Source organism: Zosterops lateralis (genome assembly GCF_965231275.1).
Source record: "Zosterops lateralis genome assembly, chromosome: 10".
NCBI classification, from domain to species: Eukaryota; Metazoa; Chordata; class Aves; order Passeriformes; family Zosteropidae; genus Zosterops; species Zosterops lateralis.
This window is the reverse complement of record NC_139770.1, coordinates 5,704,952-5,732,570: the sequence shown is the minus strand read 5'-3', so window position 1 is coordinate 5,732,570 and position 27,619 is coordinate 5,704,952. Positions and strand designations below refer to the sequence as shown.

General features: G+C 39.6%; 1 protein-coding gene across 7 annotated transcripts in view; it reads right to left on the bottom strand.

Annotated features, from left to right (window-relative positions):
- NAALADL2 (N-acetylated alpha-linked acidic dipeptidase like 2) overlaps positions 1 to 27,619 on the bottom strand; it is a 423,667-nt gene that overhangs the window by 320,388 nt on the left and 75,660 nt on the right. For 6 of the 7 annotated variants that reach the window (XM_083868730.1, XM_083868733.1, XM_083868731.1 and 3 more), the window contains exon 3: positions 13,823 to 13,901. The gene's annotated coding sequence lies outside the window, so the exon portion shown is untranslated. The remainder of the gene's footprint in view (positions 1 to 13,822; positions 13,902 to 27,619) is intronic. The other variant, XM_083868735.1, reaches the window with a different exon arrangement.

The window sequence follows — 27,619 nt, the reverse complement described above, 5'->3', positions numbered from 1 at the left end:
TCAAGCAAAAGAAAAGCATGGGTTGAATGTCAGGGGGAAAAACACACTGAATGCTAAGAAGATAAAATAATGGAATAATTCCTCAGGGTGATAATATTTTCTGGGATGTTAAAACAGCCTGTTGAAAGAAAAAGGGGCTACTGGGAAAACATTCTTTCTCAAAGCAAAAATTTGACATTAATGTTGCAAAAGAAGGACTAAGCAAGATTTATGAAGTGTTGTGCTCAGGATTCTACTGAAAATTTAAAATACCTAGGACAGAATACTCTGTTCTTACAGTTAGTCACACGAGTGCCCACAAGGGCTATTTTGCATGCATGTGCTGGTGTAACCTCAGCACAACGCACAAAGTGGAAAAAAACATAAAGGCAACAAGCAGAAATAAACCACAAATGCTAAACAGAAACAATATCCTTCACCTCCCTGCATCTGCCATGCCCTGCTCACATGCAACAGGCAGGAAATTTGTGCAAAACAGTTGTGCAAAGCACCTCCTACCCAAAAAAAAAAAATTTTGCAGAAGGTTTAACAAAGCTACAGAACAGTAACCCCAACATCCACAGATCACCCTAAATTTAAAGCAACCTTTATTGACAGTACAGTGCCAAATGCTCACACGATCTTATCAGACATTTCCTCGCCCTCCTAAATCCAACCAGTGGGTTTTGTTTTGTTGGGATTTTTTTAATACAGCATAGCAGTGATGAGTGATGTGGATTTCCTCCTTTCCCCAAAACACATGCAAGGACAAGTCTCCTGGAGTGGACACGCTGCCAGAGCCGGCAGCAGAACAAGCTCCCACAGGCAGAGCAAGGATGGCCTGGAGCTCCCCACGGCACAGAATTCCATGTGTGCTTACCTGCCTGGGCTGCACTCGCTGCACTGGGCTCATTCTCTCCCATTCCCACAAAATTATCAACTCCCCTGAGAGGAGCCGGGCTGTTCTGCCAGGGGAACTTGGTTGCTGTGCGAGTTCTGACCTCCTGACTTTGCACTGTGGTAACCCTATACCTGACTTTCTTCTGGGAATAATCAGTATCCTGCTTCCTGAGCTACCTGGGCCTGCCTGACCTGTTTCTCTATAAACTGACATCACATCCTTTGATCTGCTTTGATTAACATGTGCTTGGGGCAAGGCTGCTTTGTCTCCTGTCGGGCTCACCTGCTCCTTCTCTCCCCACCCTCCGCTTTCACTTTCACACAGGCAGCAAGATGAAGGGGATCTCTGGTTCCTGGCACAGCTCTGGTTCCTGGCAGGTGTTTGGGACAAAATGCCAAAGGCCACAGAAAGTTTGTGATTGCTTTTAAAGAACCTGTGAATCTGCATTTTGTAGGAAATCAAAATGTTATCTATCAAACCAGTCTCTGGGATGGGAACTTTGCAGCTCTCCACCAAAAACAGCAATTGCTGCACATGCAGAGCCCCTTGGCAAAATCTTTGCAAAGAACCTCAAACCCAGCCCACGCTTCCCCTGCCTTTCCCAAGGATTATCCCCAAGGAAAATGCTTTCCTTCAACACCGCAATTTCAATATTGTTTTGACTGTTTAGCAAAAAAGGGCTTCTAAACAAAACAAAAGGTTGTTTTGCTTGTCTTATCCTTCCTCTCCAGCACGAGGAGATAATCTTATCCAGCCACACTCCCAGCCGAGTTCCAAGAAAATATTTGCTCTTTTCTGCCACGTAAATCAAATAACAGGTGTCTGATACATTTGTAATCAATTTGTTGAAAAGGTACACCTGTCTCTCCGCCTTCAAAGTTCGTTCTATTTCAACATTTACATTTGCAACTTCCAATGACAAAAATCAAAGAGAATACACAGCATTGTTTTAAAGGAACAAACAATTGCAACTTAAAAGAGGTAATTAGCTCTCCCCATGTTCATCTCCATCTGGATTACACTCAAAATGGTCTAATCAATAGTGTTAGAGATTTTTTGTAATCCAGAAGCAATTAAGTCTGTTTTTAAAACTAAAATGTATTGTTTTTTTCTTCCTTTTTTTTTTTTTAAGTATGAAATAGAAACACAGAGGGCATAAAAAACTACAAGATTAGTTTTTCAAGTTAATTCAGGCTAGATAAAGCATACTTTCAAGAAAATTTCTGAAACAAACTATACTAATTCAAACAAAAATCTCATTTAAGAGTAAGAACATCCCCACACCCCTCAAGGTAAGCATCACATAAACCAAAGTAAAAGACATTTATGTCCTGAGTTTTGCTACAGAAGGTAAATAAGACATCCCTCAAACCTCCAATTTCAAAATTCCAAAAGAAGTTCTCACTTGGTTTGCAGAAATGAAGGTGTTTACAGGAAAACGCTCATGGCTTTATTCTTGCCTGATTATTACATCAGTTGCGTTAAATCGACCATTCCACAGTCAGAAAAGGCTCTTTACCAAGAAAGCAAAGAGAGAAGAAAAATGAACTTAGGTTTGAAATTAGGCCTTTCACTATTTTATTTCTGTTAGCTTAGCTAAACTATTGCTGCATATTCCCCCATAATCAGCTCATGGCCCAGAATGTGCAGGCAGTGGTTGCTACAATTCACCAGCCTCATCCATCCCACTGTCATTTACTGCCAATGAGCTGAAGCTGCCCCTGGCCAGCTCAGGGTCAGTGCAAGGGGTGAGACTCCAGCAGACACCTGGGGAATCTCCCCAGCTGCTCTGTGACTTCCAGTTCCAATGCTGAACATCATCTTTTGAATTAATTCACTGAGTTTTCACTGGGAAGTACCAGGGAAACATTCCACTGAAACATCCGTTTGGTGGGTGGAGGTTTTCAGCTCAGTTCTAGTGCAGCTTCCTCTGCTTAAAGACAGAGAAAAATGAAGTTATTTTGGTGCGCAGAGAAATTAATAAGAACTTTAGTGGCTTTGCGTTTACCTCAAGAGTGAAAAACCAAAGTGGTCTTTCCTGAAGGCTTTTGTTAGGAGAGCTACTGGACAACAACTGTGCAAGAGCAGACACTGAGCCTTTATTAAAGGCTCTGTGTTTATTCCTGCTTTTCAACCAGGTCCCTATTAAGAAAAGAGATACCTAAATTGCACAATCCCTTCCTGGGGACAGCACGGGAGCACATCCAGAAACTCCTCCTTGACCACCAAACTTGGGGAAGTCAAAGATTTGGTGCTGAGCTTCTATAAACAAACAAGTTTGAGTTGCTCTATTTTCAGAAGACATGTTTTTTTAAAAAAGTAGTTTATTTATCAATTATGATCTGCACTGCAAAGCAGAATGTATTTGATAATAACAGATGATAACTAACTAATGTATATTATATAACTGATATTTTAATTATCAAATATATTTGATAATTAACTGATCATCAAAGAGCATTTCTGCCCTCTCCAAACAAACTGTCCATCTCCTGAAAGAGAAATCCCTAAATAACCTATGTTAGTATGACTTCTAAGCATGGGAAAAATCACATCAAATGATGAGTTTTCACCCTCGCTACTTTATTCTGTGAGGTGTTCCCCCAACCCCATAAAGAGAGCTACTAATTCCAAAGAAAACAGAAGTCTAAGGCAATAAAAATAACTCTTCTCCTCAGCTTCTGAGTACCAGCACTTCCTTCAAGAGTAAGGTTTTGATTTTAGGCTTTTAGCACCTACAGAAGGATTTTGTAGTTTAAGTTCTAGCGTTTTCTCACATCACCTTCTGTTAACTCTTAAATATTTTTAAGAATTCAGGAGATGAGAGTGATAGTACTGAAAATACTTCTTCCCTTGAAATGAAGCCTACAAGTGGGAATAGCGCAAAAAATGATGGAAACTGAAGATTTTTCACACTCCCTCTCCCAACAATGACTGATGGTGAGAAGTGGCTTTCTGGCTTTTATGTTCTCCTAGAACTGTTTGTTGTGCTCAGTTGTGTGCAATGATTTAAATGGAGTGTTTTCCAAAGGAGGAAACTCTTAATTCATTCACCCTCTCCAGAAAGACCCAAGTGTGAAAATGCAGTGGCTTTGTTCTGCTCCCAGGAAAAAAAAAAAAAAAAAATTTAAAAAGTGACTCTGTGTATTGACTGCACATCAAATACAATATTTCTTAGGCTGAAGAGTGCATTTGTCAGTGAACAGAAACGTAATTTGATGATTGTAGTGATCAGGGCTAAAAAAGAGACAATTCAGTTATTATGCTGTGCAGGAAGCCACGGCCAGCAGATCACTGCATCATCCTGCTGACACCAGGGGTGACTACAGGTCTAAATTCCCTGTCATTAGAAACAGTCCACACTCCACCAATAACACTGAGAATTGACAGGGAATATTAATTTTGTCCCAAGTTTCCTACAGTAGGTGTGCAAAGCTAGAGAGACCCTCACAACTGAAAGCCTTCAGAAAAGCCAAGGTTTCCTCTATGTGCTGGCCTAAAAGCTTTCAGGACTCTCACTTTTACTCAAAAAATATTGTCATTTTATAGATTTAATGCAAACAAAGCAGTATCACCAACAGCTAACATTGCTGCTGTCATTCTTTATTGGTAACATGCTTTGTTACACTTGATACTCTACAAAGGGAACAGAAATATACATTTTTGGGGTTTGGTTTTTTCCTAAAGAACATCATTCCAATATTCCCAAACCATGAATAATGAGATTCACTTACTACATATGAAATTGCAGAGAAAATAAAAAAATAATAGCTAGAGCTGAAACATAACAACTGTGACTATGCAATTTTTACACAATTGCTAAGATGACTCTGACCCAAGTGACCACTTGCTCCTTGATAACCACGTGTTTCAAAGGGTATCACAGGACAGAAGCAGCCAATGAAGTTTCTTGCACTCACCTCCTGTCTGGCATCATGGGCTGACAGTTTTGACAAGATAATAATAACAAATATTTCACCTTCAACGTTGGCAGGCGTGCTGGGAGCAAAGGGACAGTGCCAATCCTGTCTGTCTCACTAAACCAGAGGGGCACAGATTCTATGTTTGTATATTGTTGGTATATTAATTTTCGTATTGTTAGTGCTGGTTTTATTTGTTTGTTTTTAAGAGCAACACAGCTATTTCATTTATCTCATGAAAAATGGTACAGCACAAGGAACAGCATTATTTGGTTTGCCTCTAAATTACAAGCAGTTGTTTAGGCTACAGCCTCAATTAAAACAGGAGATGGGAGGGGAAAATATTTTCTTCCACAATTAAAATGGAAGAAAATTAAAACAAACACAAAGGCAAGGATAAGCAGTCTCCAAACCCACAATGGAGTTTTCAATGTCTATGCAGATGATGCACTAAAAAAAGAGTGAGTGCCAGCAGCAGAGACCTTGCACAGACAGCACTGAGCAGTGAGCAAAGCCCAGAGACTTATTCCATCGTGGATGAGAAGCTCATCCCATATTCCTCATCTTGTCCAAGTTTTATTTCCAAATCTAATTGTGCTAACCACTTTTTTAACAGTTACAAGGATGCTGTGGTGTAAAACTTCACAAGGATGCAAACATTACCACTTCAGAGCTTAGTGAGAAAAATAATATATTTGTTCCCATTTATTTCTAAGCATTAACCACAGGTTACTACTAATAAAGGGACCAGAAAAGGCTCCAAAACACCACCCTGACCTGCAACTCACTGATGTGGACTGAACAGAATTAAGATTGAGGTCTTCCAGACTCCAGATGAAGTGATTTTCCCCTTTGGCCACTTTGCTGGGGGATGGCTGCACAGAGCAGCAGTCTCCTTTTTCAAAAGCACATCCAGCAAAATGACTGACATGTTGTTCAAGCTCTCCCTAATCCCTTGCTGAGCGAGAAAATCACATGCCAAGGGAATTTATTAGTATGCAGAAAAACAGAAGGATTCATTATTTTTTGTTGTTTTGTTAATAATGCATACATTATTTTCACAATACCTGAATTATGGGTAATTGTTCTGTCTCTCTGAGACTTGCCAGTGCTGACATGATTGACTAACACAATTTGGGACCTGCTTTATCTTTATGACCATAAGAAAACTCAACATCTCTCCTTCACTCTCAAAATCCTGATTTGGAAGGCTGAAACAAGACCACTTTCCTCACAGAAGTATTTTTCCCTCCATAGAAAACAGGTGCTTTGTCAAAATGCAATCTTTGAAGTTCCTTTAAATTCCATTTTCTGATCAGTTCCTGCTCCTCAGTTTTCACTCCCAGAGCTTTAGCAACCAAACCTCAAATAGAAAAAAAAATGTTAACAATCAGAATCAGCAATGGCTTTGTGATTCACTTCTAATTTTTTTATATATCCTAGTTAATGAAAATATAGGTCTGTAGAAAATAAATAACAACTCAAGCTTCAACAGCTTCAGACTTCAGCAGCTGAAGGATGAGTGCACAGAAGCCAAAGCTGCAGACATATCACTGTGAAGTTGGTTTGCAGAAGGTAGAAAAAAGAAGGATTAGTTTCTCCTGTTTCCTTCTAATTTGGTCTTTTCTGTATTCAACAAAATTAAACTTCTATAAAGGTCTGATGCACAAAAAATGATACTTTTTAATCTGGGGCTATAAGTAATAGTAACGAAGAGTACACAAAGTGTAGTAAGAACAACTTCCCTGCCCTTTGATCCACTTGATTATTTAGAAAAACAGTAGAATTAAACCAGTGCTTTTTAAAGATGCTGTTTGACTTAAAAAAATCTCTTCACAATTTATTTCTACCACCCCTACTTTTGATGAATCTTGTAGTCATAATTGAAAGCAAAAGAAAAATTGCATGACAAAAGTAAGCAGCTTAAAAAAGGAAAATGGAAGAGTGAGGGACTGAAGAAAGTTTGTCAGCAAGAGAGCTCACGTTATAAATGCTAATACCAACTCCATCTTGCACAACTAAGAAGTAAATCTTACTAGTCTAAGATCACATTAGGAAGCACAGTCTAGAAACCTAATACAGGAAATGAAAAGCTGATCAGCTCTAAATAGAAAAAAAAAAAAAAAAATCACCATTTTATCCTTACTCTACTCTTTTAGAAATAGCACCTCTTCAAAACTGGGTTTAGATTTTGGCAAGATGAGCACACATCTCTAGATCCATCTAGCACAGCTGGGAAGGGCTGTAGTTTAAGTAGGTCAGCTTGCATTCCAGGCACATATGTGAGCTTTTGTAACAAATTTACTATATGAAATACAGTGATTTAATATGGAGATGGATTTTCAAGCCAACAAAGACTTAAATGCTGAAATATCCTCTTTGCCAGCAAACATAGAGGAGCCAGGAAGAATCTTATGAGTGAATCCTCAACCACTAGAGATTGTTACAACAGGAGAGCTGTAAAACACATATATTTGTATATATAAAGATAGATATCTGTGTATATCCTGCAGAGAAGCAATACAAAGGACCTCACTGTGTGGGGCTGCCCTGCACAGCAGGACAGGCAGTTCTTGAAACCCACACATCCCATTGAGCAGAGCCTGGCACAGCTCCCTCCAGAATCCAGCAAAGCAACCAAACTCTGCCCTGACACATCATCCACCAGGCTGAATAGGGTCTCTGACAAATATTACTGATCACATCCATGGACAAATGAGGGTGCAAACTGTTCAGAAAAGCCTCTGGAGCTGATATTCCCACACCAAATAAATATTCCATTTATTACTTTTCTAGCCAGCAGGCTTGCTGCCCTCTTGTGCCAGGTGTGGTTGTCTCCTGAAGCTCTGGTAAAGCCATTCCCTTCACTAGTGCCACTGATGCCTTTTCTTTGATTCTAAAATTAAGCTCCAGACATGGTTAAAAGGGTTTTTACCTGGCTATTTAATAAGGATTTTTGTGGTACAACAATTGGCCAAGGTGGAATGCACCAAAATGCAAACACACACTAGATTACATATAAAATATTATCCAGCTCTAGCAAATTAGCATTTCTAACCAAGATGCCCTAATGAGAGGCTTGAATGAACAGTGTGACATCTCCTTATCCCAAAGTACTGCCCCTAGATGAGTTTAATCCTGGTTTACAGGATGAGTTTTACAGAGGACCTTGGTTTTCCAAAATAGAACAGGGGTTTTTTTTCTGGCCTTCACCTGTGAGGCCTTTGGGATGTTTGGTCTTCTGGCCTAACAGAATACCAGGACTATGCTAAAATACCAGATTTAAGTACTTACAAATATGCATGCTGAGGGTGCTGAGAATACATAAAAGGTGTGTATATAAAAGAAAAGGCAAAAAATCATCATGGCATCACCGCAGTAGGAAGGTAATCCAGTATTTCCAGCCACACCTCTGTTTCCTGCTACCTAAAAAATGTTAATCAGCCCCTGCAGGAGCACCCACAGGGGACCAAGAGGCTTTCCCTGCTGCTGGCAGGGGCACACACAGGGTAACAAGAAGCTCTCCCTGCTGCTGGCAGGCTGTAAGGTGAGCACAGGCTCCCTGACCCAGCTGCTCCCTGCAGGGCACAGGTCCAGCTCAGCACAGCCTCAGCCCCATCTCCTCCTGTCCTGGCACATCACACCTCCCTGCAGCCCCCTGCAGATAAAGCACAGCTCGCTGGTCTGCAGAAAAGCACATTGCATTGGTTTTTAACAACCAGGCTGCAAAATCAGATGGGCAGGCACTGGGACTACACAAAGCCAGGCTGAGGTTCTGACCCAGCTCAATCTCCACATCCAAGTTGTGCTCCAGACTGAATAAATTCCTCCTTTTTTTTCCAAACTAGTTGTTAGATCAATTATTTACCATAATCAACTCCCCATACCAAGCCTTTCTAGTGTGGAATAACACTCTTCATTGTTGTTTGCATCTCTGAATCAGCTTTGCAGTACTGCTAAAAAACAGAAGGAGCTCTGTTTTTCCAGAGAGAGTAAAGGCAGCAAAATCTTATTCTCCCCAACTGAGGAGGAGGAAAAAAAAAAGAAACAAAGACAAATTATTTTTAGATTAGCACTGTTTTCCATTTCTCCCCAAATCCACAATAAAGTTTTATTTTTCCCAATTCCAGTGGCAGTGCTGTACTCTTAGAAAACACAGCTGTTGGCTTGGTATTTGCTTGTATGCAGTTATTGCATTGCTTTCTATATTTTCACATTGATTTTTAAAATACAGAAGCAGCACAGTAAATGGGATCTAAAGTGTATCATGACCCTTTTTTTCCTGTTGTATCATATGCTTTAATCAATAAAATGTCTCCATAGCTCAAATGGATAGGATATTATATAACATAAAAAACAGCACAGAAGCCAAAAGGAAAAAGATGGTAAGTTAATTTTGTCTCCATAATTAAGAATCAGAATCTCACTTTCATACAGTGCCCATGGTACATACAAAGAAAGTAAAATCTTCTAATTCTTGTCTGCTCTGGGTTGAACTTTCCATGACTTTCTGTGTTTCATTTCCATAAGAAATGAACCAGCCCAACAGAAATTACTACAGTATGAGTCAGTAAAAGAAGATTAAAACCCTTGCAAAAGTAAGTTGAAAGTGTCAAAACCAGCTGATTTAAAGCATCATAGTGTAAGTTTCCTAAACCAACATTTCAATATAACCAATGTTTTAACAGATCAGTAATATTGAAATTTCCTAAGACAGCAGCAGGCATTTCAACAGAATGCTGAAAGCATTTAATGTACTCCACTCACATTCCTTACTAAAGCTGGACAACAGTGATTTGAAGTTTAAAATTATTCCATTTGAATTGCAAATAAAAGAACATTTCTGATAACATTACAGAAGTTGGTTGGGCTTTTTTCAACAGAAATGCGTTGTACAGACAGAGAACAATACAAACTGCCCACAATTTGTTGTTTGTTTTTTTTTTAAAAAAAGCTTACTTATTGTCTTGGTTCAATTATAAGTATTTTTAAGGTATTTTGCTATCTCAGAATCTGCTATAGGGGAGTAAGCAGCCAGCAATTTGGACACCTTGGACATGAACACAGATTCATCTTAACATTTTAATCTTTTCCTTCATTGATACAGCAGATTAAAGCACAACTTCAAGGCTTTGGATCCCAAATTTCTGTAACGCCAGTGCAGTTGCAGCTCCCTCAACGCTAGTGGTTAAATTTGGATTACAATTCCATCCACAGACAATTACACCTACAGATGATGAGAAAGAGCAATCTTGCCCCAGACCAAGGTTGCCCTGAAGAATACAAGTTATCACGAAATGCAGTCCAGAGCAGTTTATCCCAACTTTCCCATGAATCATCGTGAGCTACGAAACATTTCTCAATACCCTGTAGCAAACTCAGGGCTTGTAATATAAGTATAAACCATTAAAAAGATAAATAGTAAGTCAGAAGGTACAGCTTACATGAGAAGGAAGGAGAAAGACCATTTTGTTAATGACAATGGCCTCAAGGCTTTGGCTATCCAAACTGAAACATTTCAAACCTTTCACCTGATTTTCTGAGGATCTCCAGTTACAAGGAAGTAGTTTCACACAGCTGGTTGCTGCTGTCTGGCCTCTGGGTGTTTTGTTTGCTTGGGGACAGAGAGGGAGAATGGATTGTGCACAACAAAAAGCTAGATGAAAATACTAATAAAATCAGAATATTATTCCAAGTCTGAAAATTACAAAGCCAGCAGTAAATTTAATGGGTTTCTTTGCATTTTCCATCAATACATTTCCATGCAAACTGGTCTGGTTTCAGAATATGCCAAAATGCTCTAAAGTTTGAGCCTTAAGAACAACCACTAACTAAGAGCTTGAACTCAACAAGCAAAAAGGGAAGCAAACATTTGGCAAATGACAATTGTTCTTAGCAGTAAGAGGTGTTTGATTCTTTTGTTTTAAGAATCCCCAAGACAATACAACAGTAGATATAAACACACTTTAACCTCACTTTTGCCTGGTTTAAGAAACTGGCACAAAATTGCCAGGTAGATCTTTTCCTGTTTCCTACAGTTTTGACCTCATCAAGAGGTACCAAAGTTGTTTCTGAGAAACAAAAGCACAAACAAAATTGTTCAAAATTGGAAATGTTCAAAACACACCAGACTGTGCAGCCTCTGCAAGCCACTTGCACCTTTCTCCTTAATAATTATCTCCAAAGAAAAGAAAAAAATATTTACTGGAACAATATTCACTTGATGGCAACAGTCTTTCTGTGGTAATGCTCATGTATTTTCCCAGAAAGGCTTCTGGGGAACCCCAAATTAACACCACATCCCTAAGAAACCATCACCCCATTGTGGCACAAATAGAGATGCACCCCTCGTGCTGACAATTCAAAATTGTCAAAAATCGACAGATTCAAAATCCATTTGAATTGTTTAAGAACAACTTGTACAAAGTCACATCTGTCACATCCCTCAGTGTGTTCACATTCTGGCATTATTTCTGTATAAGAAGGGAAACAAAGCAGATGTGTCACTTCAGAGCTGTGTTTAACCACAGGAAGGTCTCTTCTCAAGGATGCAATTATAACACGAACCCCAGATCATCATCTTTAAACACTAATGATAATTTTCAGAGGAACTTTACCAGGAATTAGGGTCTAAGAGCTCTTAATTTTAGGCAAATCTCTTCCTAGACACAGCTCTAATCTTGAAAGCACAGTAACTGCATGGGACAGGAAGCACACATTTTCCTCCTTGAAGAAAAACGCTTGATTTGCTTCTATTCCTCTTGTGTTTCCTTTCAGAAGTATGAAATAGACAGAGACAAAACACGTAAGATACAAATCTAACCCAGCCACGATACATATTGAGGATAAAGTGTGCAAACCCTCAGGAGTCAGTCTTCATGAGCTCAAGAGACAAGCCAGTGTCAACCCCTGTGCAGTGACAGGGGACCTCAGCCCATCCTCCCGGGTTGCCAGGCAACCGTTCCTGTATCCTTGGCTGTGTTCATCAGCCATTAAGCACCATCAGGCTCCCTTTCTTCTCTCCCTCACACAGGCTCCCACTCTCCGAGATGGATGAAGGGGAGGGGGAAGTTAAACAACATGACTTTTTTTCCAAGCAGAAGAAACGTTCTGAGTTTTAACAGCTGATCGGTTTTAGCCAATTCACACAACTCGGATAATTGCCTTGTAGTGAAAGGTACAGCATGATTGCAAGATAAGGCTGGATTAGGAAGGGGGCTCTGTTCAAAGTTGACATTAATGGACATCTAATAATATTAGACGATGATGAACTCATGCTGACAGTACTAAAGTGCCCTTTGAATTTGTAAGAAAAAAAAAGCAACAGATGACAGGTTTTCTAAACCCAAAAGAATGGCATTCAACATGAGGAAGTGCTGTTCTAGACCATGTCAAGATAAATAAAAACAAATTGATCTCGGAAGCAGAACGTGCTATTTATAACTTATTTAATGTGTTATTTTTAACTTATTCCAGGGAAACAAAGCAGTACTTCAGCCACTGGAGGCACTGATTCAGTCCTTAGTATCAGTGCAAATATAAACCCACCTCTGGTGCAGTTGTTTCTGTGCCATTCTCAAGGCACAGGTTCAATTCCACTGGCAGACACCAGCAAGGCTGTCCTGCAGCCCCAGCAGAGCTGTGCAGTGCAAGGGAAGGTGAAGATTCCTCTCCTCCCAGCCCCAGGCTGGCTTCAGACAGAGCAGCTCTCACTCAGCTCCTCACAGAGCAGCCCAAGTGTCCCCAGTGGCACAGGACAAGTGGCAAGGCCATGTTGAGGACACAAGGGAGGACACAGCTCTTTCAGCTCCAGTCCACTCTTGTACCACATTATGCTGCCATCAAATAACCAACAACTACTGAATCTGATGTGGTTGTAGAAGTACCTGATACTTAAGGGCAAATCCTGGGCCTTTAAACCAAATACACAACTGAACAAATCTTGACAGTGACTATTTCCAATTTATTGTGCTCCTGGGACGTGGGTCTACGGCTCGTGCCAGTGTCACAACCCCAACACTGGGATACGAAGTAGCAGGTGGTTTCTGTGATGTCCACTTGCATTGGTTAAATTTGGAGCAAGTTTTGTTGAAAATCAAACTTTTTAAGAACCTAACTGGTACCTTCATCCACAGACACAGCAGGACATAGAGAATCAAGAAGTTGCAAACACTGAAAATCAGCCATTCTGAGTGATGTCAATGAATGAACAAGACACACTAAACATTTAAATGAAGTACAACCACAATAAAGGACACTTAGTTGAAATTAAGAATACTTAGCTGGACTCACAGGTAACTAACCGTTCATAAAGTTTTTTAAAGAATTCTTTTCTGCAATGCTTTCACAAACAAAACAAGCTTGCCACAGCAAGTTAAACAATTCTGGAGGAGAAAGGCTAAAAATATGCAGTTAGAGGAGACATTTTCCATATACATGAGAAATCAAAGCATATACATATATAATGAAAGCTGTAGAGTGCTGAAAATTAGTCTCTGGTTTGGCTCTTACTTTCCTACAGATATTTAATTACCCCTTCATCATTTTCACTGCCTCGCTCCCTATACCAGGAGTCTGGTACCATGAAAAGAAAATTAGGAGGAAGAAAAATGCAACTTACCATTCTACCAATTTTGTTTGCAACTGAGCTCCCGACATACAGAAGCTCAGAGCTGCAACTTGATTTTCAATTATTTATACTTTGTTGCCTTTTTAATTTCATATTTTCCATTCAATTAGAATGATCTCTCCTTCATATGCATATTCAATTTTCAGACAAAACCAGACAGTTGCCAAGGCAGTATGTAAGACACATAAGCATTTATGCCAGTCATTTAATTACTGAAGCCATTCTCAAATTACTGGCTTATGCTTACACTTTATTTTGACTAAATTTTAAGTTTTGCAACTTAACTCCTTAAAATACTTTCTTTACACTGAGCACATGATATCCTCCCATTTCTTCCAAGCTCAGTAACAACCACAATGAGAAGAAAAGTTAGAAGAGATTTTTTTCATTTACCTTAAAGCCAAGATGGGATCAGCTTTGTAGAGACTTTGTCATGAAGGCATATTTTCAATCTGGCCTCTACACCAATTCTCTGCAAAAAGAGAAATACATCACATTTTATAATACCACTCAGTGAAACAGAAAACTGACCATTTGCAATGACACAAATTGTAAATATAAATAGAAGATGCATTTTCCTGACACAGCAGCCAAGCAGAACACATTTCGAAGCATGATGCTACTTAGGAAATATTTTTTGTACTTAGAGAAACAAAATATCTGCCTAAAACATTAAAATCAATGTTCTTGTATCCAGCAAGGTCTGTTTCATTAAGCAGCTGACTCCTCAGCAGGGGATTTGTGGTGCCACTTCAGCCAGACTGCAGAACACTGGACAATAAACAATTGCCTTTGTTATCCATCAGTAAACAGGAAGTGTTCTTATTACAAAAAGAAACAACACTGATAATTTAAATTTTTCTCCTATTTCCCAGTAGCAACCTCATTATCATTCATTTAAATCTCCCTCCTTCTTTAATGAAATTCAGTTGTCAGTGTGTTCCTTCCTCAAGCAAAGCAAGGTGGTTCAGCACATATTTAAACACTCTCTGTGCATATCACTGAAGTTCAGTTGTAATCAAGACTTATTATAAAGATTCCACAGATTGCTCCACTAATAAGCTTCCAGTGCTGCACTCCATAAATTATAAAACAAAGGGGGGAAAAGTACCAATAGCAACCAAGTTTTGAGGTAACTTTCTGTAAACACAACCATATCAGTATAGTAGTAATTAAAATAAATAAATAAAAAGAGAAATGCACCATGGCTGTTTAAGGAAAGGCTGTGGCACTCAGTGCCATGGTCTGGTTCACTCAGTGGTGTTGGATCTCAGAGGTCTTTTCCAATTTCATTGATTCTGTGACTTCTCTTCAATGTCCAGAATGCAGAACCCATTCAGCTCCTCCATTACTCTATTTTGTAGGACCACAACCAGCACTAATCCAAATAAACAAATAACAAGGGCATCTCCCAAAAACTTGGCTTTACTATAAATTTTACTGATTTTACAGTGAAAGCAGGAATAGCAATGTTACATTGGGATGCTTAGAGCTTTGTACAGTCAAGTAGAACTAAGAGAAAAATACCAGTTCTAAAGAAAATGCATGTTTTGCTCTTCAAAAACCCAGTCCCCTCTTCACAAAGGCAGTTGAAAACCAACTGCAGCAAAGCAGCAAAAATTTAAACTAAAGGATGGATTTACCGGGTTCCAAAAATCACATTTCCTTGACAATCATAAATGCAATATTATACAATTCTTCTGCAAAACAACACCTCTAGACTATACAGCCCCTGTAAGCACATGTTACATTCATGGTCTGATTGGGCAAGACAAAAGGAAGCTGAAAAAAAACAAAAAAAAAACCCCAGTCTTTTCCCTGGACCAGAAAAAACACCCTTATTTGCTCACAGGTCTCAGATAAAAGCTTCACGTTGCAACATTTTATCTTTCTTACAGTTTTACTGCTCAAAAGATGAACTATGAGATTAAATCCAACTTTCTATTAAACTCTAGAGACAGGCACATGCCATGCAACTCATAAGGCTTCAGAGTTTGGACACAGCAGTAGATATTGAATATATGAGGGAAGCATTTCAAAAAGACATTAGCACTAATAGGCCTTACATATGTGTATCAAGGGAAGAATAGCTGCTAAGTTATGACACCACTCAGTCCTGACCCAGAAGTACAGAAAGAAGCTGTCTGTGTAATTCCACTGAATTCTGAGAGATTCTCCTAAATTCATCCACTTAAAAGATTGATTTTTTTTTTTTAAGCATTTACTGGAGAGGAAAATAATGGAGGGGGAAAAAAAAAGGTTAAAACATACACTAATCACTCAAACATAGTTGTGTTTTAACAGTTTGAAGAACAAGCACAGGAGAAAATTTAGCAGACACAAATGGGGGTTGTTTTGTTTATTTAGTTGAAATTCAGTGAGAAAAAGAAACCCACAACGAACAATTCCACAAAACATCATCATGTAGTTTTGTCCTGTCTCTCACATTTGGACATGCAGAACATTTTAAGTTTTTTCTGTCATGACTAATAACTGCAGGCTCTCACACCCCTACACCTCCTAAGATATACAGTTAAAAAGGAGCAAAACAATTTGTTTGCTGACATAGTAACAAGAAGATTCAGAATCAGGGAACTGAAAACAAAAGGTCATGTTTCAGTTTTACCATCCAGAGCCATTTATTTCATTAGTGACCACTATCCTTGGCAGTAATGACTATGTTCATCACATGCTTCCAAAGTTTTGTCTATCCCACCCATATATACAACTTTTATGCAGCTAGCAAAGGTACAGATAATGACTCTGAAGTAATTTCAGTAGGGAAGCCTGAGGAAAAAAAAAAATCCTATACACAAATGCTGTAGAAATAATTCTCTCCTCAACAAAGTTTATATTTGAGAAGGTCAGTATTTCTTGCTGGTAGAGAATATTGCAAATTAGAGCAGAAATCCCATTTCACTTAAAAATGTAATTTCTGTGTTTCAAACGAGGCTCAGAATTCAGTGGGTAGGGAGGGCAGGGAGAGGAGGGAGGGGTACAAGGATACAACAGCTCTCGGATTAGATGCTGCCACTTTTGATCCATCATCACATTTTCTCAGATTATGAAAATGAATTTTTCCCAGCAGTACATTTTACGCTTGACAGATTACAGATCGGTTTACACATTCACAATCGGAGCACTTGGATTTTACAAAAGTTCAGGTCTTTTGAGACCAGCATTTGTTATCTGGTTTGACATGAGTCAAGAGAAACATCCTATGAGACAATGCCAGAGACAATTTCTGGCAATGAAATGGGTGAAGTCACAAACTCCTTAATGATCTCTGCAGCCAGCCTGAATTTAACACATTCTCTTTGACTTTACAGCTGGCTCAGAAAGGTCATTAGACTATTATATCTACTGTTATGTAGAGCAGCACTATACACATGTAAAGTTTCTATAGCAACACTTTCTTAATTCACTCTTTAAGCAAAACACCAATTAGCTTTTTATTATAGCCAATTAAAAAAATCTGCACACTAATTGACAACCTCTCTACACAGAATTTAAGCTTATGCAGAAGAAAATTGCAGTAATTTTTTTTTATGGTAATAGCTTACTTCCTATTCTCCCCACTTAAGAGAACAGTAAATTATCCAGGATCGGGGCTGAACATTTATTTTCTAATCTAAACCATTTAGACACAGAAGTAACCTATCCTGGTATGCCTTAAATCTGAGGAGAGCCTGAAGATTACAGGTTTCAAAAAGGCATCAGAAATGTAATCAGCTGAATATTTCTGCATTGCAGGGAACTGGGCACTGGCCACTGCACCTGGAGATCACACCAGAGGCAGCCAGCAAAGAGTTTCTCTTTCAGAGTAGCCAAGCATGTTGAGCCAAGTGAGAAAGATGGCAAAAAAAAAAAAAAAAAAAAAAAAAAAAAAAAAAAAAAAAAAAAAAAAAAAAAAAAAAAAAGTACCAAAAGTCATATTTAGCAGGGCAGAAAAGACATTTTTATTTCCTTCTTAGTACTTAAGTGTTGGTTTTCTCAGATGTCTTCTGCACAGCTGGTGATGACAGCTTCTTTGTATGTCACTTCCAGCAGCAAATATCAAGACAGAAACCAGAAACCAGTCAGTGAACACAATATAAAAGAGAATACAACATGATGCAGAGTATCAGGAGAAATAATCAACAAGAGAAGTCATACCATCCTTTTTTGTAAGATCTTCTGCAGGAAGCTGAATAAAAAAACATCATTCTCCTTACAAATCTTCCATGTGAGGTGTGGGGATTCACTTTACTAATAAATAAATAAATACTCACAGAATGAGGTGGCAGATGGCTCCTCTGACAAGCTCGGCATGCCCCAATCAAGAATTAATGGCACTTGAGGTATCAGTGGGCCTGCTGATTCTTAAGGACACAACCACAGAAACTGCTCCTATTCTCACCATCTTATTTACACTCACTGTCCTCTAGAGCAGTATCAACACAGGAACCTGAGCCATCTCACAAGTTATGTGGGGAAACCAAAAGAGTTTTCCTTGAAAGGCTGACAAATAGAGGGGTTAGAGTGCTTTTTCAAACCTACCACTGTAGAGAAGAGGTCAAGGTATCCACACATGAGAAAGAAATCACTGTGTGTAACCTTGGAGTTGCAGCACACAACAGGTCTGGGTACACAGTGAGGCTCTGCAGCGACTCAGGGACACCAGAGATAAGGGACTAAAGTCAGCAGCAGAGTTACAAGCTTTTATTCTCAGGTCTTTAGAGAGGTAAACTCCCAAAGCTGTTCCCTGAATTCCCAAGAAATGAGAGCATTTTCAAGTTCCAAGCCTTCCAAGTGCCCACTGTCAATGCAGAGCTCTGCCTCCCACAGGGAGACTGTCTGAGGCCAAGATGTGTGTACAGTGCTGCACACTGAACAGGTACCAACTCAAACTAATGGCATCACTTGCTGTCCCAAGACTCTGAAGATTTCTCCTCTAGCAAAACCCTTGTGACCAGCACCTCACCAAAATATGGTCAGTTCACCCATCCCTGCAGTGAACATCGATACCCCCTCTGCCCTCGAAGGAAGGAGTGAAACCCATGGCCCAAAACAAGGCCAGTCACAGTGATGCACAAGTGAATACTTGAGAGTAGCAGAGCAACCAAATAAGCTTTTTTTTTTTTCGTTTTCTTTTTTTTTTTTTTTTTTTTTTTAAATTTTTTATTTTATTTTATTTTTTAAAGCTTTCTGCATCGCCATCTCAAGCCATTCAATATTTCAGCCAGTCAGCCCACCTTGCCAGTTAAATATTACACAGGCACAGAGTGCATTCGAGGAGAACATTTAGGGCAAAGTTGAAAGGCAGCTGGTACTTATTGGCAGCAGTCAGGATTCCCCCCTCAGTTGCTTTCCAGGAATGCACATTCCCAGGACCAGAGAGGCTCCAGCTGGTGACAGTCACTTCTCAAACCCATCAGCACCAGGTATGTGTTTCTTGCTGTCTGCCCTGATGTGCTCTTTGCCCAGGCAGTGTGCTGTGAGCAGGCACATCCCTGTGCTCAGGGAGCTGCTGTGTGATGTGAAAACCCTCCAGGGAGTGCAACAACAGAGATGATTTCTGGCAGTCTCATCCCTGCCAAGAAAACACCTTCAGTGGCCTAAAATATGAACCCAAGCCAGCTGTGCAGCCATCCCAGCCTTTGTAAAGGCAGGCAGTTCACAAATCAAGAAGATCAGGCAGGTAGAAGCTTCTCCCCCATATTTCCTGTTAATAGGATCAGCGTTCAAAGTACCTTCATTAAAAGAGCAATTTGCACATCCAGCTGCAGGTAAGAACACAGAGAAACGTTCCACTTTAAGACCTCAGGAAAAAAAAAATTCTTGGATTGACTTTTTTTACTGTTTTGCAGGAGAGCTGACTGCAATTAAACTGTCTTTGTCTAAGTATAAAAGCTCATTTCTGTTATTTCCAAGAAGTAATGGGATGGCTTTGTTGCTCTTGTAAATTACTCATCCACTGTTACAATCTACCATAGAACTAAAGCAAATTAAAACAATAGCCAAGGCATCAGTGAGAGCAAAGATTTTCAACAGTTTTGAAAGATCCTTTTTGACTCCTTTCATTTACTTTTCTGCTTTTGAGACACATAAAACACAGAAGCATGATTGCAGTAAATTTTGATAACTACCATAGATTTCTCCCACTCTCTCAATGAAGGAAAGTATTTCAGAAAAACCTTACATCCAAATTTATCTTTTCAATTTCTGCACAATCCCCTGTTGGCAATAATATACACTGGATGATGAGAAGAAGAAAAAAAAAGGCAACATTCTTCAACCTCTGAAAAAAAGGACTTTCTCAATCTCAAGTCTGGACACAGAGCCTGAAAGCAAAATTCCTGCACAAAAGATAATTTTCTGTCTTCCCATCTTGGTGAAGAAAGAAAAGTATCAACTTTATGACCTGCTACACTTCAATAATTTGAAATTACTACAGTCAAACCTAAGAAAATGCAGTTTTATTACTATTTTAATAATATTTCTATATAATACATTAGATATGTTTGTTTATAGAAAATATTATCTATTTTATTAATGTTTGACATAACTGAAATGTTATCCAAATAATGTTGATCACTGCTGTAATTTTTGGTATTTTATTAAAGATGTGTAGCAAGATCTCTGACTTGCAATCAGATTAATAGAGAAAGGATCTCCTTCCCTTGTGCTTTCACAACTTAATTTACTAGAAGACTGAAAGTTAGGGGTAGCTTCAATAATATTTATAAAGCTCTAAGCCTAAATTCCCAATTGCCACATCTGTAAGCTCTGAAATCAGTAACTCTTGTAAACAGAACAAGAGAATATTATGATCACCATCAAGTTCCTGAGCTATGGCATGACAGAGAAATTATTGCATCTTTCTAACTTTCATAACGTCTCCCAGAACTCACACTTTTTTAATCAGGCAAAATAAAAATAAATACAATGAATCTCCAGTCCTGCTACTGAAAATGGCCAGCTCATATCTAAAGGATGCAATACACTGTTTTCTATTTTATCATTTTGAAATTAATTTAAAAGATCTAAACATATGCTAGATTGAGCTGGAAAAGAAAGAAGCATATCCAAGGATCCCACCAGCTCATAGTCACGAAATTCTGGCCAATTAAAATAGAAACAAACAGTAAGAAAAATACAATTAAATGCCTCTATGGAGGAATAACACTTGAAACAACGCAGTCTTATCTTCCCTCTTCCTATTTCTTTCATCCAAACCTTCCAGAAAGCATCTAGACACAACACTTCTCACAACTTATATCAGCACTAGAGCAGCATATATTTGTATTATATTTGCACGAGAAAAAAAATCAATAGGTGCAACTGAGATCTCAGCAGCAGGTGCAGTTTGATGGATACACTGCTCTGAGCAGGGCCAGGGGACACTGGGAATAAACCGAGGAGAAATGTCAGTGCCACCACCAAGCCCTGCAGCACCTGCAGCACCTGCAGCATCCACCCTGCATCCCCGGGTCACCCAAGGGCTGGGACAAAGAAGAGCCACTACAAGCCACTACACGGGGAGAAACAGAGAACTTCTGTTGGCCTTCTGCTTTGTCTTTGAGATAAGAGCTCCCACCAGTTCGCCTTTATATATTCAGATAAAAATATCTGAATATCTACCACTCAAATTAAAGGACACAGATGGCTGCTTTGAACTGAAAGAAAAGGCCAAAGACACCGGCTTCAGTTACAAAGTCCCCTAAGAATAAGCAGAATGTTGTACCTTTGTTGGGTGGAAGGAGCTGTTATCTACCTTCCCTGCTCCTAATGGGACTCCCTGGGGTCTCCTTTTCATCAGTTTCAAAAGGTCAGTCTTTGTCTCCAAGTGCTTCTTGTCAACGTTAAAGCCACATTCTGCTCTCAGATAGCGAGATAAAAGAAGTATCTGCTGGCTCAGACCACCACAGACTGAGAAAAAGCCCCACTGCAGCGTTTCAAAGCAGCAAGTGCATAACACAGGATGACCAAGGGAAGGAAACATTCTGCAGGAGAACAAAACACCTTGCCTTGATATACTCAGCGACACATTTCACTTTCAGCCTGGCCCAAAATGCACTGAAGTTTGCAGAACTTCTGTTGATTTTAACAGGTTTGGGAATATGGTCCCTTACGCCCTCTGAAATTATATCAGGAAAGGAGTATCAGTTTATCAGGTTTAGTGGGCACACACAACACATTTTATCTTTAAGCTTCTCTCCTGTAAGGAAAAGGAAGGTTCACATGCTCAGGGAATTCAGCCACAAGAAATAAAGCAAATGAGAGGGAACACAGATTTCTCAGTGGGAGAACAAAGACAACAGGTTCATTTTCAAAAGGGTTTGTATTTTCTCCCTCAGCATAAATAAAAAGAAGATACAGATAATATACATTTTATTTTTACTTGCATTCTCATCAAGATTCGTCCCAGTTGGAAAAGAAGGTATGTCTCTCTATATAAATAGATTAAATCATAAAAAGTAGCAAAAAGTCAATTTCCAGACTTTATAACTGTTTTCATCTAATAATTTGTATTTTGCTACTGCTAAGATCTAGACCTCACCAAAACCAGGTTTATATAGCATGACAATAGATAATCATCTGCCAGCATTTTTATTAAATTCCTTATATCAGCAGACTTCATAAATTGGAATATATATATATATATATATATATATATATATATATACATTTTATTTCAACAGAAACATTGTGGGGCCCAAGGTTGTTATTTTATTTTAAGTAAGGAGAAAAAAACTGAACCACATATCTCCATCTTGCCCTGGCACACAGCCAGCAAAAGTTCAAAAATTAAAACAATTCTTGGCCCATCAGCAAAGGCTGAGCTGCTGAAATGTGTTCATCATTGTGGAATCTTCAGCCTCCATCCTCCAGTTCTGCCCTGGCTGGGATGGGGGAACTCAGAGGCTTCAGGGGCTCCAAGGGAAAAGGTGACTTTGAGCACTCAGCAAGTTTAAAACCTCCTCCTGTGCTCAGGGAACCACAGAGGGTGTGTCAGGCCAGGACAAGGTGGTTCAGCCAGTGCCAACAAAGAGTATGGAGACAGTCTGGATGTATTTTTATCTAATAGAAAGTTTTGTGGTGTAGAGATGCACCAAGCAATGAGCTCACCCAGGCATGTCACACACAGCAGCAGCTCAGAGCTGGGTGCTGAGGAAACCAGACTGCACTCAGGACACTTATCCTGAATTATGTTGGGCATTCCTGACCAGCCCTAAATTGTGCATTCCACCCTTCAGGAGACACCACAGCAAAGTCATGTCATGTTTTCACAGAGGGGATGGACAAGGAGAAGAGGCTTTTCCTCCTCTAGAACCAATGCAGCACTCCTGAGGCTCACCAGGGCTGACCCTCCTCCTCATCACTGCTCAGGACCAGCAGCACCCAATGCCATGGATTCACCAGGAAAGAAGATGCAAGACCTGATTCTGTCTGGAATTTTGTAGCTAGGACATGCCATGGAGGATGTGGCACCTACATCCCAGGTCTACCCCTGCCCAGACAGGTCTCTGGACTTCTCAGCCTCAGTCCATGGGCATCTTCTGGACTTCATCCTCCTCAGATAATCTTGGTGTAGGGGTCTCCACCTGGCCAGCCACAGCACTAGCACTCTGCCACCTGTCCAAGGATACAGGGAAAAATAGGAGCTGATTCATTTTGAACAGTTCAGCTACACTGAGTTTTGCTGACTTACTATTGGTCAGCATATTTATTATGCTAGATATAAATAAAACATTAAACATTGTACTCAAAATATCCCAAATAGCCTGCAATTCTCCTACTTCCTGAGCAAATTAAATGAGTTTTCGCCCCAGTAGCTTTTGCTTTTGCTTTTTTTATTATTATTAAAGAACCAACACAGGGAAAAGTCATGACCATGCCTAAACTATCCTTTTTCTGGGGGAAAAAATAAAGGGGTAAAAAAAAAGGAAATAGCCATGAGATGATACAAACAAACTTACATTACTGCTATAAGCTGAATTCTCTGCCATTGTTGCTGGTGCATTATTTTGGTAATCCAATTAACTTCTGACGTTGTCAAATGCAAAATCAGAATGGGTTTGCACAATAAGTACTCACACACAGTAGTAACACAATTACAACAACTTCTATTAGCCTGTGCTGTTAAATACCCTCAAAGGCCAAGGGTAAAAGACTTATTTTACAGCAGTGATTATGAATTCCTGCAGTCCAGGAGACAAGTATTGCACATGGTGTCCAACAACAATAAATAATTCTGAAATCTCATTTTCTTGCTTTCTAAGTAAACCCACTGCACTACTGCAGTGTATGTTTGCAGTTTGCTGCCAAACCTTGCTATGTCACCAGCAAGTATCAATAAAGATCCTATTGATTTAAGAGTATGCATTGCTAAAAGTCAATGTTCCAATAAGTGGGACAGAGGCGACATCAGGATCGCAAAATCCTAATTAGTTGAGCATCTAAACCAGAAATCCCATCCTAAGCCATTCTACAAAAGAATGACCTTCAAAAGGAGAGTAAACCTAAACAGGGCAGAACAGATAAACCGGCTAACAATGTGAAACCAACATTTTTGTTCATGCCTGTAAAAATAAAACAAAATAAAACTAACAGCTGTACTGATTCTATTCTGAAATAATTTCTTTAACCAACGTTCCTCGTTGAAAGACCATAGAATGATGACTCATAATTGTTCCAAAGGCCAAGGCTGCCTCTGTTGGGTAAGCCAGGAGCAGTCCCAGTGGAAGGGAAAGCTGCTGAGGTGTTGTGCAGGGCAGGTCAGACACAGCCACCAGCAGCAGGGTGATTTAGGACTCTCGCTGACAGCGTCTCTCTGAAAAGATCAGGAGAGCTCTGATTGCCTATTATGCATTATTAAGACACAGATCAATAGAGAAACCTCCAGGGACCACTAACATGCACTGCACGTGTGATTTCACCTTCTGCAGACACAGGAGCCAGCAGTGGGAGATGGTTCCTGCAGGCCCTGGCTGGGGACTCTGCACTGGACAGCCTGAGCCCTGAGACATCTTCCTTTGGGAAAGTCACACGTGGCTTCCCTTCTCTTCTTCCTCACTTCTTCCCCTTCTCTCTCTCTCTTTTTTTTTTTTTTTTTTTTTTTTTGTGCCTACTAAAATTCAAGCCATCACACCTTGACTCATGCTCCTCCATCTACACCCACTGCCATTAAATTTCAATTTAAGCATTTTGAGGCAGAGGCTGGGCTGGAGATGGGCTTGTTTTTAGGCAGCAACCAAGGCTGCATGCAAAAGGTGCCAGACTCCCGCTGCAGCCTCTAAGCATTACTCAAAACACCAAGAGTAACCTGTTATTTCAACATGTTTTTCAGCTGAGGGATTGATTTTAAGGATCAGAGAACAGAAACAGCTCCTTTTTGAAGGATAAAAAAATAAAATATTAGGAACTCCAGATGCTCAGTAATTTTCTGCACAAGACAGGAATACTGCTAAAATTATCCTCGCTACCAAATTATATCCTTTTTCTTGAAAACCTGAAGATAAAGGTAATTTCTGAACAGTAGCATATGTCATAAATACATGTACCAGCACCACTCTGAGCCTCACACCACCTTGCCAGCAGAGCTGGGCAGATTCGGGTGATTTACAGTAAGAATAGTTAATAACTTACAATAATCATGCTTAGCATCAAGCTCAGAATGAACTGCTGCCAAACTGACAAATGTGGCTATGAAAATTGATAGCTTTGAAATTTGTTTCAAGGTTCATGTACAGAAAACCTCGCCAGCACACACAAAATTCAGAAGGCTGTTAAGAACAACAGCATTCTGCATATGACTGAATTGGTTAATTACTTGAAAATCACCCACCCAGAAGAAAAACTGTCTCCAGCCCTGGTGATTGCCTGTTTATTTCCAGCACAGAAATAACTTTATTCATTGGGGCAAAGAAGGATAACGGATTCTTTGCACCTTTAGAAGGGTAGAAATAAGTATGGAGAGTAAAGATAAATCATTCATTTAAAACAGGACCTTAAAACTTCTTCGGTTGCAGCACCAATATAGCTCCCATATGATTCACCTTCTGCCCAAAGTTCAGTGATCCTTACTATTAATTCATACATTAACCTGCCACAGAAAGGTGTTTTCTCCTCCATCCTCTTGAATTTATTCTTCTAGATACAGAAGAATGCACACTATAAGGAGTTGAGCTCAAAATCTTACCAGAAAAAAAACCCAATAAAATAAAAAAGCAATACAGGTTCTCAACACTGGACACTAAAGGAAGAACTGACAACAAGATAGAATGGAAAAGAGTGGAATAAAGTAGCAGTCATTTTCACAGAGCTTCCATGGCTCAGTTCAGTCTATAGGCTGGATTGCTGAACCATCACTGCATGGCATCTGGCTCCAAACGCCTCCAACTGCCAGGTTTTGTTCCTGTGGGTTAAAATTCCGAACTTCTCAATCCAGGGGCAGATGTTTCTACAGATTTCTGAAATGTGATTTCATTAATTCACCAACAACAAACAGGAATCTCACCACAGCACGCCCAATTTAGAGGAAATGGAGTTCAGAGTGCAGCAACTGGGACAAGAAAAGATGGGGAGAATCAGCAGAGAAAACATGGAAAGGCCAAAAAAAAAGAGCAGAAATGGACCCAGAAAGCAGCAAGACTTGTGGTCAACAGTGTTCTCCAAAAGTGTTACTGCAGAGCCTAAAACACTCCAAACCATTTTGATTTCTCTTGCTCCTCTGGAAGCACAGGGGCACCATCCTAACAAGCTGTGCATCCTCATCCTTATTGAATGCAAACTACTCGTGGTCTTCTCTTTCAAAGATAACCAGAAAAGCCTTTTTACACATATCTAGGTCTCAGCCACACTACAAGGTGCTGGTTAACTCTGTGGGCATTGCATGGCTGATTAGAGTTATTCAACCTGTCTAGAAAATTAAACAACAAAAAAGGAACAATATTAAAGTCGAGCACTGAACAGCCATCCATTTTAAACACAGATATATTTTTATTATTATTATTTAATCCATGCATAATTCTGTGCTCTAAATTGATGCAGTTGCCTTGTTCTTTATTTATATTATCAGTGCTCTCCTGTGAGAAAAAGAAACAGAACATCTCACCTAGTTGCATAAATGCTTGAAGAGAACCTACTGAACCAGAAGAAAAACTCTACCATCTTATATTTAACACACACATATACCACAGAAAGCTGAATCAATATCAGAGATGGATGAAGTGTTTCTGAATGGGATTCTTAAGCTTTAGAGGGGAAGAAGAAGTGTGGGTGAGGACTTGGAGGAAAAGAGAAATGTGAAGGACAGTAGGAAACAAAAACAACTTGGAAATTGAAGTCCGCAGCAAGAGAGATGATGACTGCTAAGTATAGCAAACCAGCCCCATGGAAATAAAAACTTCAACTGAGACTTCAACTGCTTCAGGTAAAACAGACTGCACAGGACTGTTATGTGCAACAAGATGGGGTAAACCAGCACCACGAGCACACGGCTGTGTCTGAACATAGTGACACAGCACCATCTTAAACTCTAGATCCATCCTCACACCTTCCTATAACTATCACTATAAACAGTGCAGTTTACTCTCTGCCTTCTATAGTTTGAAACTGCTGATGCTGTTTAACCAACTTCTGCCTTTAAATAATATTCCATTTCTCCATAAAATATTTATATTAAGCTTCTAGCACAGGTTCCTGCTCAGGGTCTATTAAGCTCCCATGAAGAGCTGAGTCAACGTGTCATGCGCTGAACCTTTTAAACTCCCTGTTTCTTCCAGGTTACATAAAACCAGAAGAAAACTGGAGGACAGGGCCACACTTTTCAGTTCTCACTGAATGAAGCCATAACTGATATTAAAGAATAACAACATGAATGCCACAGAAACTTCTTTTAAAAACGCTGCTCATCTCCTCCACTAAATTAAGCTCCAGCAAATGGAAGATATTACCCCAGCATGCTCTTATCCCATCCATCTCCTACTCTCCTACACATTTATCCAGGTTCTGTGCCAAATGAGATCATTCCACTGTAGCCCACACCTGCTGCATAATTGATTGTTTTGACATTAAACGTTCACGCACAGCGCCGCACATCACATCATCCCTGCGACCATGGGAATGTGATCTTTGGGTCCCCAGCCTGCCAGAACTTTCACAAAAGTCAACAGCACTTGTGCTCACGAGAAACGCGACCACTGT